The 7,700-nt window shown below is 41.6% G+C and overlaps 1 pseudogene; it reads right to left on the bottom strand.

Annotated features, from left to right (window-relative positions):
- Positions 1 to 5,650: 5,650 nt before the first annotated feature.
- On the bottom strand, positions 5,651 to 6,218 carry LOC118593485 (annotated as a pseudogene).
- Positions 6,219 to 7,700: the final 1,482 nt, after the last annotated feature.

Below are 7,700 nucleotides of genomic sequence, written 5' to 3'. Positions count from 1 at the left end.
TTTTATTTCTACTTCAAAGCCTGCCAACTTAATTGAATCAATGAATAAGAGCATGGGGTGGGGGTGAGAAAGAAGTTCTGTATTTTCCTCATCTTTGTCTCATGTCAATATTAGAGACCTTCAATTATATAACTCATAACAATAGTTTGTGTAGAAAACTAGGCATCAAGAATTGGCATCTTGAAGTAAATCAAAGAGCATCATCACAAAAATGGCAATATAAATGATAATCAAAAAAGCAATAATCAGATACGTAGAAAAATACACCTTCTTTTTAAAATACACTTTCAAGAGTTATAATTGCATAACATTGAAAATATGAAAGTTTTACATAGAGGTTTAATTTTAGTTTGTGAAAATAAGTGTAATAGGAGATCTGTACAGGATGAATTACCAAACTGAATTAGGCACCATAACTTTTAATAGAGGCTGATCAAGGAGCAGAAAGCGCCAAGAACCTGTGACTACAGGAGCAGTGTTTGAAGCTGAGGAGATAGCTCATCCATAAATTGTTTGCCATACAAGTATAAGGACCTCTGTTCAGTCCCCAGCACCCATGTACAAATCCCAGCATGGTAGTGAGTATGTGAGCCAGAGACAAGAAGTTGTCTGGGGGGTCTTCAGTCAGGCAGTCTCACCTAATACCTTCTCTGTGAGTCCCAGGTCCTAGTGAGAGACCCTATATCAAAAAAGAAGAGGACAGCTCCTGAAGAAAGACATTTGAGGTTGGCCTCTGAACACATATATGCTTGTGTACCCACATATGTGCACTGGCACATACAAAAACATCCAAACTCACATACACATGCACATACACATTCCACACTCAGACTGAAAAAAATACACATCCAAAAATAATTTGATGAAGTGTTAACAAATCCTTAACCTGGGTTCCAGCTCACATGTGCTTTAAACATATTCTTGGTATCATGACATATGAGTAAATATTTGTATGATTAAAACAGAAACTTAAAATTGTGCATGGTGACGAACATGTAAAATCCCATCACTGAGAACCTAAGCAGAACTCCAAACTCCATGCCAGCTAGGCCACACCATGAGGACTAGTATCATAACAAACTAAACCAACAAAAACTGACTGAAGAAACTTGCACATTTAGCCCTCAAGTACTTAACACTCAGAGACCTGATGGACGCTTTTGGACTAGGCGAGTCATAAAGATGGAGATAAGAACAGCTAAACTTGTAAGTACTTAAATTCTTCTGCCAAATCAGATCATTAGGTTTACAGTGGAAGCAAAGAAATGATGGCTGTTTGAGTGATCTGATAATAAGGGTCTCTCGTGCAACTCAGTGATTGCCTTCTCCACTGTTACTGATGTCAGATAAGTTCTTGCAGGTGTTTTGACAGGGAAATGAATGACATATGAGGCATTGTTTCCAGATGAAGAGAAGCTATGCGACAGAAACGAAACAGAAGCCCAGATGCTGACCGGCCTGGGGCGGATCATCTACGCAGGCCACCTTTCTTACTTATCTTCTTGACCACTGAGGTCACCCTCTGGCATTGGTTGAGAAGAGCTGAGGTATGAGTGAACAGTAAGGTCTAGATGTGAAACCCGACGTGTCAACTGTGCTACACATCAAAGAATCACTTAATTGCCAGAAGAAAATCAAGCAGGCCATGGACACATGCAAGACTTAGGGTAGATTCTGCCCCATATTTCTACTCAAAGGTGAGGAATATACCTGCACATGCAGACACTGTAAACTTTTCTTAGATCATGTACATGTGGCCTTAGACCATTGATTTAATTCTATCTCTATAAAACTTACAGTTGTTATTACAAAAGGTTATTTGTAGAAATGTTGTATAATGACTACAGTGTATGTTTTGGGCATTGTGCTGACTTTCTAGTATAAACATGTGAAATTTGCCCAGCAGATAAGTAGAGCATGGAGTCCACAGAGGAATCAACCATGTTCTGCCTTCTGACTAAAAGCATCAGTCAGTGGGTTGTCTGCTAGCAATTGCTTTGGGCATACTAGATCCAATATACTCTTTTAGAAATATCTTTCCTGCAGCAGGCTTTCTTGGACTGCCATCCCCTAAATCATGACACAAGACTTATTATTAATTATGAATGCTTGGCATCAGCTTAGGCTTGTTTCTAGCTAGCTTTTTTTTTCTTTAAGTTAAACCATTTCTATTCTTCTATGTGCTGACCCAGGCTTATGTACTTCATCTGCATACTGTCTAACATGCTTTTCTGTGTCCTCCATGTCTGTCTGTCTGGCCCCCTGCTGGCTGGCTACCGGCTGGCTAGCTGGTACCCCTTTCCTCTCTGCCACCAATCCTGCCTATGTCTCCTCTGACTAGCTATTTGCCATTCACCTTTTTATTATTGCAATCACGTGCCTTAGGCAGGCAAGGTAAAACAGCAACACATCTTTACATAGTTAAACAAATGCAGCAAAAACCAGTGCAACATTTTTTCATAGTTAAACAAGTATTCTATTCCACAACATTTCCCTGTGTGTGTGTGTGTGTGTGTGTGTGTGTGTGTGTGTGTGTGTGTGTGTGTGTGTTTAGGGAGGACGACCAAACTCCAGTCCTCTACAAGAGCAACAAATTCCCTTAATATAGGACTTATCTCTCCAGCTCCACACTAGACTCTACAACAACGGTTCGTAACCTGTGGTTTGTGATCACCCATTTGGGGATCAAAGGACCCTCACATATCAGACATTTACATTGTAATTTATAACTTTAGCAGAACTACGGTTATAAAGTAACAACAAGAATAATTTTATGGTTAGAGGTCACCACAACATGAGGAACTGCATAAAAGAGTCACAGCATTAGGAAGGTTGAGAACCACTGCTCTAATGAGTTCTGGGTTACTGAAGAATCCTAGAATGAGATGGTAAAAAACATTCTTTCAACAATGAAAAGAGGAAACACTTTTCTGGAGTGTTTTTATTTACCTTCTTTCTAGAACATAGAAGATCATCACAACCTACCTGTGCATTTGGCATGACAAGAAGGCATGCATACACACAGCTTGCCTGATCAGGCTCACTGAAGCTGGATTTCTGAAGCTGCTCATTTTCCTGTGCACAAATATCAGTCCCCATGGTACGTGTAGACTTTTCGTGCCTGGATAATTACTAAAAATGTATTTATGGGAATGAACAAAAATGAGTGCATTCAGCAGCCCACAGGCACACAGGACACCTAGGCTGTACTAGGTCATAGCAGAACCATTAGGAACTGACACAGGAGAAGCAGGGGGAAGAGGGAATTAGGAAATTGTCATTTATATATAAAAATCAGGAAAGAGAAGAACCCAAGCCTGGGGCCCCAAATAAATTAGAGTGGGCCTAATGAAAGGCAGGCAGTTGAGCGCAAGGGAAATTGAATCTCTCTTCCCTGCCTGCTCCTGTTTGTGTGCTTCTCTGGTAATTGACCATTTAGGAGCTGATTTGAGTTTTACAGCTGTCATAATGGCCAAGTGCAAGGCAATCCATCACCCTCTTTCCATTGAACTTGGCTAGAGTCCTTTTGGATGCTTGTGACTTGGTGCCCATTCTGAACCTCTTGCACAGTTCCTCCTGGTGGCATTGCTTTCTTTGCAAGGTGCTCTTTCCCCAAGAACACTAGAGTCCAAAAAGCAGAGGGAAAGGACTCCAGAAAAGTTTGGGACTGGCAGTGTGGGTCTGGGAGATGAATCAGCAGTACGAGGTCTTACTATTCTCCTAGAAGACTAGAGGCCAGTTCCATGTGAGGTAGTTCAAATCCCCTTGTAATTGCACTTCCAGGATATCTGGTGCCTTCTTTTGGCCTCCGTGGACACCTTTACCCATATGCACATAACTATCCTCTCACACACACACATATACACACACAAACACACACACACACATGCACACATGAATGCACACACACACAAACAGACACACATGAACAAAAGTTAAAAAAAAAAAAAAGACTCTTTTAAAGAAGACTATCAGCATTTTGTCATGCTGGAGATAGGAGGCATATTCCCCACCGCCATCTTCCCCAGTCTGAATTTTAGCCTTTTATGGCTCTCAAATTAGACTAACCTGGGATTTGTGGCTTTATTGAAGAAAATAATTAATAATCAGGATGTTTATGAAACACAGGTAGGCTTTACTAAGGAAACAATAACATGGGAAAGAGGAAAAGAGAGGCTCATCAGAAGCAATAACACCAGAGACCACAGAGGCACTGTGCATTGAGTTTCACATTTCTACAATAGGCATGCATAGGGCCTGCTGGAATTGGAGGTTACCATCTTCAAGAGGTTGCTAAGAAGCCTGAAGAGGATCACTAGATGTTTCCTGCAGGGTACTTTACAAGGGCAGAACAGATAAGGAAAACTAAATCACAGCAACACTGGGAAGGAAAATAGCTTCGCTGTAAACAACTATGATGCCTGCAATTCCCAGGGGTGTATGGAGAAAGGAGTGAGAACCTCCTGGGGGTCCCGTGCATTCAGGAATACACCTGGGTCACTGTGGTTTAATACAAAAGATCTGTGCTTATGAAAGGAAGGTAAATTGTTAGTCAGTGATCTTTACAGCAAATGTTCTCACCTGATGAGAGGTTTCAGTCAGATTCTGGTCTGAGGGGATCTTTTCCCTTCCATGCCCATGTAACGTTTCTTTCTCTCTATCATCAAGAGTCATCCGTAACCAGAATCTGAGGGCATTCGTGTCCTTGTGGTGCAGAGAAACCATTTTACCCCATGTTGCATTATCATAATGGCCATTTCAACGGCTTTTTTCCTTTCCTTTTGTTATTTTCTTGAGGTAGTCTCTCACTAAACAAATCACACTATTCTCAAACTATGATCCTCCTGACTGAACTTTCTGAGTAGAGCTCTGTGTGTGTGTGTGTGTGTGTGTGTGTGTGTGTGTGGTGTGGTGTGGTGTGGGGTCTGTTCAGTGGGTGTATGTTTGTGTAGGTGAATATGCAGGTAAGGGGTGCATATGTGCATATCTGTATGAGGATACCAAACGTCAATCTTAAGTGTCTTTCTTCAGGAAACTTCTACTCAGGTTTTTGAAACAGGATCTCTCCATCACCTAGACTGATCAAGTCACCTAGGCTACTGGCCAATAACCCAGGATTTATCTGTCTCCATCTTCCTGCTTGTATAAACCTCACAAAGGAAGAGTTTTTCAAACTTGTTTTCAGGCACTTCTAGAATTAGCAAACTGTATAACAGATTTCAACATGCTTTAATTTCTGGAGTTGTGTTCCTATATAGTACTTTCTCTTATTCTTTCTTGCCCGACAAGCCCTATGCTACAGTTCTAACACCTTTGTTTGGATATACATGTGTATGTGTCCATATGCAGTACATATATACACACCTGTGCCTGAATTTCATCTGCATGGAAGTCAGAAAAAAGCCTCAGGTGCTGTTCAAATGAACACCCTTCACCTGATTTTGAGAAAAGTTCTGTCTCTGAGACAGGGTTTCTCTGTGTAGCTTTCCGCCTTTCCTGGATCTTGCTCTTTAGCCCAGGCTGGCCTCAAACTCAGAGATCTGCCTACCTCTGCCTCCCAAGTGCTGGGATTAAATGCGTGTGCCTTCACTGCCCGGCGCTTTTTTTTTTTTTTTTTTTTTTTTTTTTTAAATGATAGTAAGATCCAAGGTTAGTTTTTGTAGCCCCGGCTAGCCCTTCTGCCTCTGGCACGTTCGAACTTCCGGCCCTTGGAGCGGACATAGGGTTTGGTATGGCTGTGTGGCGTTCCTGGGGCCTTGCCAAAATGCCGGTATCCCTCTCCGCCCTTCCGAGGACCAGACAGGAGTACAGTGCCTTGGCCCTTGGGAGACTCCAGGGCCAGCTGGTCGAAGGTGAGGATCTTACCCCTAACCTTGAAGATGCGACTTCGGGCGCGGCTGCTCACCCACAGTGCACATACCTTCAGTTTGGGCACTTCGAGAATCCGCACATCATCTGTGACCGTCCCTACAACTACAGCTGTCTTGTTCTATCGGCCAGGAAGCTTCATCTTTCGGATCATCCGGGACAGGCACAGAAGTGGCCAGTTAGTGCGACTCATAAATAACCTTTTCAGCACAACCTGATTGAAGGTCGAGTTGGTTCGTCTCGCCAGAAACCTGTACAGCTTGACTAGCAGCCGCAGGCAGATGTCTTGGCTCTTGGGCTCCTTACGCCGAACCTTTCCGTCCTTGTTGTGGCAAATGTCAACACCCATGATGGCGCCTCCTGTTCGGCCAGGTCCAGAAAGCTATATTTAATTTGATCTCTCTCTCTCTCTCTCTCTCTCTCTCTCTCTCTCTCTCTCTCTCTCTCTCTCTCTCTCTGTGTGTGTGTGTGTGTGTGTGTGTGTGTGTGTGTGTGTGTGTGTGTGTGTGTGTGTGTGTGTGTTGCAGATGTGTATACACAGGTGCAAAGCTCTAATTCTCATCACAGTCACTAAGTCTTCCATTCCAATGTTTAAAAATAACTTTTAAAAGGAAACATTCTTATTTTTATCCTGATATTAGTGAGGGAATCTCTAACTACCCACCACTAAACTGATCTTAGCTCTAGACTTTTATAATCTTATTGATGTTTATTATTATCACCATTATTTAAATTTTTCATATACTATATTTTGATCATTTTCTTTCCTCTCCAACCCTTTCCAGGTTCTTGCCACCTTTCTACTCATGCAAGTTCATGTTCTTTCTCTCTTCCAGAAAGAAAAAAATGAAGAAAACAAAAGAAAAAAGAAAAACACCAAACCATAACAAAAACAATCACGACAAAACCCCACACACAAAATCAACCATGGAGTTCACTTTATTTTGGCCAGCTATTCCTAACCTGAACATGAGGCCTGTCCTGACGTAAGGTTGATAAACTCAATTTCACTCCATTAAAGAAAAATGATTTGCCCTTTCCAAACTGGTATAAACTGCAAATGTTTCTGTTTGTTTGTTTGTATGTTTGTTTGTTTTGGTAATGTATACTCACTTCTTCTCCAGGCTGAGATTTCTGTCTGCTTGAACTTACTCAGCTATTGTGCAGGCTGTAAAAGTCTCTGTGAGTTCATATGTGCATTGATACTACCGTAACTGGAAGATGCTATTTCCTTGGAATCATCCACCACCCCTAGTTCTGACATCCTTTCCTCTTTTTCCACATACATCTCTGAGACTTGAAGAGGCAGAATTTGATAAAAGCATCCCATTTAGGGATGAATGCTTCAAAGTATTACACGTCTTCACAATGTCCAGTTATGTCTCTGTGTTAATTATCATATCCTTCAAGAAGAATTTTCTCTAACAGGCTTGAATGATGCACTGATCTACGGGTGTAACATTGTGGCACCAGGAGCCATTGTATTACATTTAGCAGAATAAAAGTAGTACAATTGCCCCTAGGGCCCATAACCGGTCTATTCCTTGTTTCTTGGCCTCTTTCGTAGTTTCAAGTGTGGGCTCCATCTAATAGAGTGAGCCTTAAATACAATTTTAAAATTATATTTAATTAAATACTATGGTTATTACCTTAGCATTTGTTGCCACAATTGCACCAATATATCTTGCAGGCAGGTTGCAGAATTCATATCTGGGGAACACAGAAGATTACATCTTTCTCTTGGTAGCATGTAAAGTATTTTCTAACACTATGCATGCTAGTCAGCAGGGGTGATGCTCCTAATTTGGCATCAGCTTGATGCTTCTATGTTT

The sequence above is a fragment of the Onychomys torridus genome, chromosome 11, assembly GCF_903995425.1.
Source record: "Onychomys torridus chromosome 11, mOncTor1.1, whole genome shotgun sequence".
Classification (NCBI taxonomy): Eukaryota; Metazoa; Chordata; class Mammalia; order Rodentia; family Cricetidae; genus Onychomys; species Onychomys torridus.
The sequence above is the reverse complement of the archived record's forward strand: the minus strand, read 5'-3'. Positions and strand labels throughout refer to the sequence as shown.